This window comes from Echinops telfairi, unplaced genomic scaffold, assembly GCF_000313985.2.
Source record: "Echinops telfairi isolate 266 unplaced genomic scaffold, ASM31398v2 ScPeMD7_7469;HRSCAF=8507_0, whole genome shotgun sequence".
In the NCBI taxonomy this organism is placed as follows: Eukaryota; Metazoa; Chordata; class Mammalia; order Afrosoricida; family Tenrecidae; genus Echinops; species Echinops telfairi.
In genome coordinates this window covers 3,469,283-3,481,858 of record NW_022111372.1, presented here as the reverse complement: position 1 = coordinate 3,481,858, position 12,576 = coordinate 3,469,283, and positions in this window count along the sequence as shown.

The following is a 12,576-nucleotide window of genomic DNA, read 5'->3' as shown; positions in this document are numbered from 1 at the left end:
CTTCTGTCCTGGATTCCCTGTGTTTCTAGTTCCTATCTGTACTGGTGTACATCCTGGGCTCTAGCCAGATTTGTAAGGTAGAATTGGGATCATGATAGTGGGGGTGGTTGCGGGGGAGCATTTAAGAACTAGAGGAAAGTTTTATGTTTCATCGTTGCTACACTGCACCCTGACTGGCTCATCTCCTCACTGAGACCCTTCTGTAAGATTACATCCAGTTGCCTACAGATGGGCTTTGGGTCCCCACTCTGCACTCCCCCTCCTTCACAATGATAAGATTTTTTGTTCTTTGATGCCTGATACCTGATCCCTTTGATACCTCATGGTCATGCAGGCTGGTGTGCTTCTTCCATGTGGGCTTTGTTGCTTCTCAGCTAGATGGCCGCTTGTTTACCTTCAAGCCTTTAAGACCCCAGACAGTATATATTTTGATAGCCAGGCACCATCAGCTTTCTTCACCATATACTAATTAAATATTTTAATATTACTGTTGAATCCACCCTAACTGTGATACATAGTCATATATATATCACACACTAAAACACTTTAATGAGAGATACACTTAAAATCAGACAGACTCACTGTCATTTAGCTGATTCTGACTCACAGCAACCCTACAGGATGGGGTAGAAGTGCCTCCATGGATTTCTAGGACTATAACTCTTTCTGGAACAGAAATCCTTATATTTCTCCCTTGAAATAGCTGGTGGCATGCTAGAACTATTGGCCTTGAGATTAGCAGCCCAGCATATATCACTACACCACTATCACGCTACCCTTAAAATCACCACATAAATAAAATCTCATTAAAAATCCCCCCAAATTAGCCAATAAAAAGAACAAAGATAAGCAGTAAATAGAACAAACAGAAAACAAAACTAAAAAAATGTCAAGCTTAAATTCACAACTTATAATTAATTAAATTACCAGCAAATGCAACTTACCTACATATGCTTATTAAAACATAGAGATACACAGAATCAATTATAAAACAGTCCATTTTAAGCTTACTTTTCGAAGAACTCACTTCAAAATAAGGATATATGTGTTTGGAAGTACAAGAATTGAAAAAAAGATTTTTCCTATAAACGTCATAAAAAAAGAGAACTGTCTATATTAACACTGGATAAAATATAGTTGAGCAAAGAAATCGCCTTGGAAAGAGTGTGTTACTATATATTAAAAAGGGGGATTGGTTTAAAAAAAAAAGACAGCATCAAAATTTTAATGTTTATGCTACCAAAAAGAAAGGAATGTAGGCTAAAAACATGAAACAGGAGAGATAAAGATATAAATTCACAATTTTAAACCACCACTCTTCTCTCAAAAACTGATAGAACAGTTAAAATTAGCAATGATAATATATATGCTGTAGTCCTGAGCCATCATTCATTAGACGCCCTCAAGACAAAAGATTCAAATCAAAGGCAATGACCCACAAAATCATCATAGTCTTCTGCTATGAGATAGGAGATAGCAGTTTTCTGTTTCCACTCACATGAGGGGTTTCAGCCTTAAATTAAGGAAATAGTTCCATTCCCTAAATCTGCTACAAGTGAGTGCAAGATAATATCTATTTTAATTGTGTGGATTCAAAATCAAATCTTTCTGTTGTGACCTATGAAGGATGCTGTGCATCTCAAAAGGATAAACGCTAAAGTACCAGTTTTCTACAGCACACAGCACTTGCCACCAAAGGCAAGACAGAAACTATGTCAAATGTGTCCAATTAGGAGCCTAAAAGAAGGTGCATATCCCTTAGCGGTTTGTTGTGAACACCTGGTTTCAGAAGCGTACAGATGACAATGAAAGCCCCAAACCCATTTCCTGGATCCTCAGGTGGATTAGCCTCTGGACAATTTACTCTGCCCAGAGACCAGGGCTGTGAATAGTCTTGCTGTCAGACAGAGTTTATTGTCTAATGGATTATTGCAGCTATATCTAGGTTAGAATTTAACAACTTATCCTTCGGTCTCCTTTTGAACCATTTTGGATGTGTTCCACTTTTAAATATTTTCTATTTTCTTTTTGATTGAGTTATTTCTCTGTTTTATATTTTGTTTTTGTTGTTTGGGGGATTGTTGTTGTTTCCCTTTTATTTTTTATTTAATATGGCTTTACCCCTGTATTTGACATCCAGAATACACTAATCCAATTAATAATTTCATTGATAGACAATAACTAGATAGATAATTTTCGAAGGGCAGGGCAGGCAGATGGGGGCTAACAACATTGATATCAAGAAAGTAGAAATATTCTAAAATGGATTGTGTTGATGATTGCACAACACTTTTCAAAATGAATGAACTATTGTATGATCAGTGGATTATGTCAATAAAACTTTAAAGAATTAACAAACACATGGAAGAATTAAACTACAAAATAGATCAAATGAATTCACATTCATGGGAGATACCACACAACAGCAAGATGCACATTCTTTTCAAGTTTTGATGTGCATGTGCCAAGATAGGTCATATGCTGATCTATAAAACACATTTATAAAGATCAAAATCACACAGTTTGTATTTTCTAATCATATTGCAATCATGTTAAAACTCAGTAATGTTAACAACAATATAAATATCTCAAATTTCTTGGAAACGCAATGCCACATGTCTAACACACACTAGGCAACAAAGTCTCAAGGTAAAATTTTAAAAATAATTGAAAAGAATAAAAATGAAATACAATATATCATACTTTCTAAAATACAAATAAAATAGTGTGAGGAGGGAAATCAATAGCACTAAATGCATACATTCTAGAAGAGGAAGAATCTTAAACCAATTATCAAAGTTCTTACCTCAAGAACCAAGAAAAATAAAAGCAAAGTCTATCTAAAGCAAACAGAAGGAAGAGAATAATAAACATTAAGCACACACTAATTAAATACAAAGCAGGAAAAATGATGAGACAAAGAGTTGTCTCTTTGAATTAAAAATATTAGAAAAATTGTCCAAATTTCAGCAAGACTGATGAAGCAAAAATAATGAAGACTCAAATTATTAATATCAAGAAAGAGACATGGGGTGTTATTACAGATTATTCATAAACAGAAAATATGAGAAGTCTGCAAATAGCACTGCATACTGAAGTTGCACAAATTAGATTAAATGAACAAGTCCCTCAAAAGACACAAATTTTCACCTATACAAAATAGATAATGCAAACAGCCTAGCTAATGCAAAGGATTAGGATCTCAACTGTTAACCCAAAGGTTGGAGGTTGGAGTCTACACAGAGGAACTTAAAGACCTGGTGATCTCTCCCTGAGAAGTCAACCACTGGAAGCCCTGTGGCACACGTTCTACTTTGACATGCATGGGTCATATGATACTGAATTGACTTGATAGCAATTGATTCTACTACACTTAAGAAAATTCAATTTTGTTACTTCCAACTTTTCCTTAATTATTCCTCAGGCCCAAAGGATTTCAATAAGTAATTCCAACAAATGTTTAAGATTTAGTATTAACCTTAAAAGTCATTCATTGAATACATACGCATATTAAAATATTAAAGTGGTACCGACTACCCAGACAGATGAAAATCAAAAGACAAAATTATAAACCAACATCCCATGGGAATACAAAAATCTGGAATAAAATTATTAGCAATATAATATAGCAACATATAAAACTAAGTCTAAAGCATGAACACTGGGACTTATCCTAAGGAAAGAAGGTTTTTATTTTTGGTTTTTTAATGTTCACTAAGTAAACAATGCAATTCTCCATATTACCAAACTAAAGAAGAAAACTCACAAAATAATATCAATATATGCAGGAAAGAGAAAAAAGCATTTATTTGACAATACTAAAAAAATCATTCATGATAAAAATCCTCAAGCAGTCTAGGATACAGGGCGACTCCTCAGATTGAAATAGAACTTCTACAAGAAACATACAGGTAATAAATTAATAGTGGAAGACTGAATGTGCTTCCCCAAAGTTAAGGAAGAAGACATCGATATCTGTAGATATTCATCATAATGATGGAAGTTACATGTGTTAAAAAAAAAAAACCCTCATTTGCACACTATACAAAAACAAGCCCCAGATTTGGCTCCCAAACTGTATAGAAGTTTACTGATTCCCTGGTAAAACTCACTTCTCAGAGACTGTTAGGATTTCTTGATTCAGTTGTATTTTATCTAGGGCTTGATGTCTTTTTCCCTCTCTGATCCTGGTAAGGAACAGCCTCTCCTTGTTCCTTTATCCATGTTCTTTGTTCTCATCATGTTACAACAGAACACAAAAAGTTTGACTCAGAAATAGGGAGTGCTGGGCAAGGCGGAAAACTGGACAAAGTTGTCTGCATCCTCAATCACATTTTGCCTCTAATTTTAGTGAAAAAAAATACCCCACATTATTCATAAAGGTCTCTGATAATACATGCTATGAGAGGATTAAATGGAAATAACCTGAGGCAAATTAGTTGGAACATTAACATATAATTAAAATAGGAGATGAAAAAATACAAAGAGTTTCTGGGTATAGCAATAGTTTCCGTTGTGGCAGGTGCCTTCATGGTGGGTTGAGAGGAGTTCAGTGATAGCATAGAAAGCAGAGGAAACAGAAAAGTGGCTGAAGATGATGATGATGAACTTGACATTAATGTAAGCCACCCCCCGAAAAATCACTCAAACAAACACAATTTCACAGGAAAGCCTAGTTAGTTGAAAGTAAGGATAGTAGGTAACATTTTGTAAATTTCTGAAGTTGGCTATAATTGCATAATTATTTTCATGAAGATTAAAATATTTCTCACATCATCATGCTTAATTAATTATACTTATAAAATCATATGAAGGGGTTTCCAAAGCTTGTGGGAAAACTCCTCTAATTTTTAATTCTATTTTTCCATGAAAATAGAATATAATAATAATATAATAAATATTGTCATACAATAAAAAATCTGGGGTAAAATTATTAGCAATACACTTAAGCTAATATTCTGGATATTCTGGAGTTCTCAGACTAACGTCCCTAGAATTTCTTTAGAAAATTCGAATGACTAGATCTCTCATCACCAATTTAGATGTTGCTTGCTTGCTTGCTTTTTAGATGTTGCTTTCTTTGATGACCAAATAATTAATATAGAAAATTAATTTGCTTTTGCTTATTTTATTTACCCTGAAGGTCAATTAACACCAAGAATCATGAAGAACTCATGATCAACAATCCTTAGCAGGGACTGGCTGTCATAACTGCTCCCCTTGCTATTAGTGGATTGTGGTGTGTTCGGAGACCAGAGCAAACTGTGGATGCTATGGTTCTTCTTAGCTCCCATCGAGTCCTTCGCAAGCACAGTGACACTATGCACAACAGCATGAAAACCTGCAATCCTGTGCCTGCCTCACAAATTCCCCAATGCTTGGGCCAATTGTTCCACTCACTCTGTCGATGCAAAATATAGAGAGCCTTGAGAAAATGAACCTGTCCATGAATCAAGAGGCAGTTGTGTTAACAAAAGAAGAGAATGTGGAATGGTTTCAAATTAAGAAGAGTGGGTGTCAGAGTTGTATCCCGTCACCATACTGTTCAGTCTTTATGCTGAGCAAATAAACAGAGAAGCTAGAGGATAAGAAGGAGAATGTGGCATCGGAATTGGATTAAAGCTTATTAACAACCAGGACTCTGCAGATGAAGGGACCTTTCTGGCTGAGAGGGAGGAGGACTTGAATGACTTGCTGATGAAGATCAAGAATTGCAGTCTTCAGCATGCATTACAACATAGTGTAAAGAAAACCCAAATCCTCACAACTGGACCAGTAGGTAAATTCCTGATAAATGGGAGGAAAGATTGAAGTTGTCAAGGATCATCTTACTTGGATCGACAATCAGTGCAATGTAAACAGCAGCCAATAGATAAACGATGCATTGCATCGGGTAATTCTACTGCAAAGAAGTAGAATTAATAGTGGTGAAAAGCAAGGTGATTACATTCAAGATTGAGGTATACCTGGCCTGACCAAAAGCATGATTTTTTTCAATTGCTTCTTACATATGTGACATTCGAGAGGGAATAAGAAATATACAAGAGGAATCAATGCATTTGAATAATGATGCCAGCAAAGAATATTGAGATCTCTGTGGACTGACAAAAATCAAACAAATCTGTCTTGAGAGAAGTACAGCCAGAATGCTCCTTAGATGCAAGGATGGCGGCACTCTCTCACACCAGCCCCTGGAAAAGGACACATGTTGGTAACGTGGAGGGGCACCAAGAAAGAGACAGGCCCTCACAAGACGGACTGACACCAGGGCCCCAACAATGGGCTCAAAGGTAAGAACAAGTGTGAAGATGAGGCAGGATTGGGCTGTGTTTTTTTCCCATTGTGTGCAAGGTCACTAGGAATCGAAACTGATACAATGACACCTGATTATCCTTATCAGTGCTGTTAGTCCTCGGACCACATAAAAGACAAACAAAACCAAAAGCTCACTGCCCTCAGGTTGTGACTCTGAGAAATCCGATAGCGCAGGGGAGAACGCTTTCTGTGGCTTTCCGAAACGACAAGTCTTTAAGAGCATCGATGGCCTCATTTTGCTCTCTATGCTGAGCAGCTGGGCGTTTTACGCTGACCTGGTGTTCAGCAGCCCGAGACGCCACCAAGTATGCAAGCAGGGGTCCTGAAGCACTACCACTGACTAGAAATCTACCCAGCATTACCTTGAGATAAAGGCTTCGAAATCCCTTTCCTAAAAGTTATCGTCTTCCAATACTCCGGAGAGCATTTCTATTCGTCCATGTGGGTCTCCATGAGTCAGCATTGACTCCATTGAATCTGGCTTATTTTATTTCCTAAGCATTTGTGACTTTAACTAGATACATTACAGGACATGGTAGCAATGCTACTTCTTGAGGCATCTCTTTGATACCAAACATATTGTTTTTCTTTCTTCTATTATGAACTACTATTTCTTTTTTATCTTTGTAATCATCATCATCAACAACGATCAAGATGGTCACTCCCTTCTTTTCCTGCTGATCATTCTAGATGCATGAATAGCCCAAAGTGGCTGGGGACTATTCTTAACTTTTAGTTCAGTGGAATCAGTGTTGTGCCACTAGGTGGAAACATTTCTTCCCCTATGTACAGAGTACAGGGTCATGGAGACAAGAAGCAACAATTTGTACATAGGCTAAGTGTGTTATATGAGTGGTAACACTCATATTTACTGGACCGCATAATTACTGGACCTATGACACCTCGCTATCGGAGAACGAGCACTACATTACTCATTAGATTGGAGCATATACCACCTTCGTGAAACATTACTGTGACCCTGAAAAGTATTGCCACGAGACTGGAGCTATCTTTGTGTGTTTAGGTGGGCATTCCATCATTCCATCCAGATGTGTCAGGATGTTGGGGAACACAGATGAACCAGTCAATTTCCCGAGTGTGGCCCCACTTTTGCCCTTCATTTGCTGAGTAGAAGTTCTTTGGATCCCACACTGCTGCTGGGTAAGGCATTTTGTATCCCAAGCGGAGTAGTTTTGGTACAAACATTGGGTTCATGAATGCAAATGGGTATCCAGAGTAAGTGCCTAATTCAAGTTTTAAATCATGCCAAGCTTAAAATTCATGCCAGTGTAAAATTAATACATTTGATAGCTCAAAAACATTATAGCTTGTTAAAACTGTTAGTTGCCTTATTAATTTGACTCTGTTTAAGAAGAATATTTACATGTGATAAATAAGCACAATATTTTAGTCGCTACACTTCTAACAAGACAGATTTGTCTAGATGATAATACAACAATTATGAGGAGGGCATAAAACTGGGTGGTGTCTTTTTCTGTTGTATTTCGGGTCTTCATGAGTCAGTTGATTTGATGATACCTAACAATTTCAATCAAAATATAGTGAGTTCTTATATTAAAAGAATAGCGATCTTGGAGGTCTAGCATCATCCTTGTCATGTCTTATGCATTGTTTGATTTCAGATTCCAACAAATGTTAAAACCTAAGAACCTCCATGTAGAAAACTGCAAGTTTTATTAAAAGCGTTAATGAGCAAAGCCATAAATAATCAAGATATCCCTTTCCCCTTAATGGGAGTCATACTTCATTCTTTGTTGACATAATATCAAATGTTCAGACGACTTTATCTAATGTATTGCCGGAAGCAGTAGGTGGTAATGCCTTTAGAAATAAGCAATGTGCCATGAGACAAAGCTGACTATTTAAGAATTGATCCGAAGTTTCAGGCCATAACTGGAACTACTTTTGGGAAGGGCATGACCTTCAGAAGTGAGAACACCTGTTCATATTCCATTTCACAAAAAAGTTATGTGATGGGAGTGTTTCTCTCTAGTCAAATGAGTATGCTCAAGTAATGTCTGAGTGTAATAGAAGGGTGCTTGAAAAATCACAAAAATATGCATAATTAACTAATACCATCCAGGTAGGTAGAAGTAATCCGCTGTTAAGAAAAAAAAAAAAAAGGGCTACACCGCACTATGCAGGGAATGTGTCTGTGTCTGGGAGCACACAAGGAACTGCCCTTCAGAGTTGTGTGCACTGCGGTTCCTCAGACCGACATCCTGTGTCTGTGTGCAGTCACAGCATCTTCTCCTTCTGAATAGTCACAAATGACCTGACTTGACCCTCAAATAAGTGCTGTCAATTGGAGATGTTTTAAAATAATTTTAACTTCAGAAGGTATTGGCCACAAACTCCCCACGAAATTGTGGTTGTGCTGGTTCAATGCCATCTTCTAGGTTTGGATGTCTTCTGCATATGTGTTGACAAATTCCCCGAAAGGAGGTGTGGCTGAACCTAGAGTAGGCAGAATTAGTGAAACACATGGGTTATTCATCTACTGCCATCTGCAGTTAATTGTATTAAGTGTATTCCAGATTCATAATGGGAATTTTCCATATCATTTCCATATTGGTGGCCATTGGTCTGACTGCATCACTTTTTATGTACCTTCATCTTTCTAGAACCAAATGAAAATCGTATGTGACCCTTAGATTTGAAAACATTGCATGGGCCACAGAAGAAGTTTCCAGTGCATGATTTGTATACTGACTCTTTCAAATTATGATTCTAATAATAAACGTTTCCCAATTTTATTCAACATAAAATTTGTTTTTCAACAGCCTTTAATATTTGAATTATGTAAGGTTACTTTTACTGATGCTACTTTCTTGAATTAAGAACATTCTGTATTTTATAAAACACCATGTGTAGTTAAAGGAACCAAAATCATGGATTCATTTGGTCAACAATAGACCCACGTTAGTCAGTTCTCTCTTGTATTGTTTCTCAGTTTTAGTTATACAAAAGCTATTTTTTGAAAACAAGCAAAAAACAATTCTGCCATAGAGCTGATTATCACTAAAATCAACCCTATAGGGAAGATAAGAACTTTCCCATGGTTTTCCAAGTCTGCAAATCTTTACAGAAGAAAGTTGTAATAAAAATAAAAAGTTGAAATAAAAATCTTTTTGTTCAGCAGTTTAGTGCTTTTAACCACGGTGCCATCCGTGGTTTGTTTTCTAGACAAGTAAATCCAGAAAAGTAACTTTTATCATTCCTTGGACAGACACTTACTTTGGCTACAGATTTATGTTCCCTGAATGCGTTGCTTCTTCCAAGATTACCCAGCCTAGTCTTATAGAATGCCTTATCCACCAACCTGCTATCCCACAAAACATGCTTCAGACCAATGGGCACACTTTGCAACAAATTACGCGTAGCATGGACCCACATTCAGGAAACCCACCAGTTATATTATGTTCATCAACCTACAAAACATCTGGCTTAACAGAATAATAGATTGAATTTTTAAGACCCCATTAGGGGTCAAGCTTTGTGTCAATACCTGTCAGAAAAGTATTTCATGATGAAGACACTTCTAATGAAGAAAGGCGTGCACAGAGTCACTGTAAAAAAATTGATCCACATTTAAGTATTTTATGAGGTAGCATATGATCGAGAACCAAAGCTATTAAAGGAAGAAATGTAACCTATACTGAAGGCACTTGAAAAACAAAGCAAACAAACAAAAATAAGGCATTAGAAATTGATGAAAAACCAATTAGGAGTCTTCAACAAACAGATCCTACTCAGGAAGGGCTCCCTCATCTATGCCAAGAAAACCGAATCACTGGCCAACTGACTAGTAATGAGACATATTGTGCCCATTCATAAGAAAGATGACTCAGTGGAAGGCAGAATTTATATATAATATAATCAATCTTACATGTAAGATGAAGATAATGTAGAAAACAGTTACAGCACCACCTGGACAGGAGACTGTTAGAAATTCCTCAGGCCTCAAAGGACGTAGAACGAGGGATATCACTGCTGCTGTCAGCCATATCTTGGCTGAATGTACAGAACATAAGAAAGATGGGTATTAATGTTATTGGCTAAGCCAAGGCACTTGACTGGGTGGATCATCACAAATGATGGGTAACAGTCAGAAGAGTAGGAATTCCATCCACTAATTGGGCCATGCTCGCACTGTACAGAGGCAGCCTTTCCAATAAAACATGGGGTTTTATCTTGTCCCCATAGGCATTCATGCCTTATAGTAAGCAGATCATCGGAGAAGCAGGACTATATAAAGAAAAAGGTGGCATCAGAATTGGAGGAGGGCTACTGAAGAAACTTGCAGATGGCATGGTCTTGCTTGATGGAAATGAAGACTTGAAGCACTTGTTGAAGAAAATCAAAGGCTACCATCATCAGCATCGATTGCCTCAAAGTACAAAGAAAACCCTAGCAAGCTGTTCTACTCTGTCCTATAGGTCAATAGGACTGTAATCAACTCAATAGCACACAGCAACCATTCTCCAGGGAGGCTGTGCATATTAAGTTGTTTTTATTTACATGTAATAGAAGCATAACTTATTTAATAAGAAAGTACACATTAAAAAAATCATACTATAAAAAAAACCATGATTGTCTCCAAATTTGGATAAATGCTTCTGAAATATAAATTTTCCAAATATCAGTTACACAGGGTACTTTTTCCAAAGTCTGAAAAGCCCTGAAAAACTCAAGCATTAAGGTGCAGAAATGCATCATGAATCACAAAAGGAAATATGGCATGCCGAATGAAACAGTTTTTAAAAAGGTTAAAAAATGAGATTAATAACATATTTATTGTTAATAAAATGAGTTATTTCAGCAAAATAATTGCTTTAAATGTGATCTTTCTAGCATAGTATATAGATATTTTCAAGCAAAGCATTAAAACATTGTAAAAAATTTTATTGGGGGCTCTTGCAGCTCTTATCATAATCCATACATATATCCATTTTGTCAAACACATCTTTACATATGTTGCCATCGTCTTTCTCAAAACATTTCTTTCTACTTGAGCCCCTGGCATCAGCTCCTCCTTTCCCTCCTCCCTCCCCTCCCCGCTCCCTTCCCCATGCCCCCTTGATAATTAATACATTTTTTTTCAGGTTTTACACCACCTGCTGTCTCATTTCACTCACTTTTCTGCTGTCCATCCCCCTGGGATGGGGACCATCCATCAATCATTGGCATCTGTTCCCCCTTATTGCCCCCACCTTACCCTCCAAATATCGCTGCTCCCCTTATCGTTCCTAAGGGATTTATCGGTTCTGGATTCCTTGTGTTTTGAGATCCTATCTGTACCAGTATACATGTTCTGGTCTAGTCAGGTTGGTAAAACAGAATTGGTCATAGTAGTGGGAGTGGAGGAGGCATTAAAGAACTAGAGGAAGGTTGTGTGTTTCAATGGTGCTATACTGCATCCTGACTGGTTCTTCTCTTCATTGTGGCCATTCTGTCAGGGGAGTGTCTAATTGACTACTTATGGGCTTTGGGTCTCCACTCTGCCCTCCCCCTCATTCCCATTGATAGGCTTTTTGTTTATTTTTTTGGGTCTGTGATGTCTGAAGCCTGATGCCATTGACACCTCATGGTCACACAGGTGGGTGTGCTTTGTGCTGTGCACGTGGGCTTTGTTGTTTCTCAGGTAGATGGCCACTTGTTTATCTTCAAGCCTTTAAAACCCCAGATGCTACATCTTTTGATAGCAGGGCACCATCAGCTTTCTTCACCACATTTACTTATGGACCTATTTTGTCTTCAGCAATTGTGTCTGAGAAGGTGAACATCACAGAGTGTCATGTTAGTAGAACAAATTGTTCTTGCATTGAAGGAGTACTTGAGTGGAAGCCCAATGTCCATGGCACCCCAGAGGATTTCAACTGGAAAATAGTCAGAAAGGTCAATGGACAGACCTGGAACTACTTTAGGGCTTTTCAGTTTTTGCTGGGTTTTTTTTCCTCTTTATTTATTTAGTTTTGTTTGTTGTATTAGATGTTGGTGTTTTATTGTTTGTCTTCTTTTTTTGTTTTGTTTTGCTCTACTTTGTTTTTGCACATATTATTGTTTATGAATGTCTGTCTGGACAAGATAGGAGGGATGAACAATCCAAATGAGAGAATAATGGGACCAATGGTTCCAGGGGGACATGTGAGAGGGAGAGCTGGAGGAAATGGAGGGGTTGCTATCAAGCCCAGGGACAAGGGAAGAATAAGTGATCTTTAAAAGCAAAGCATTTTTTAT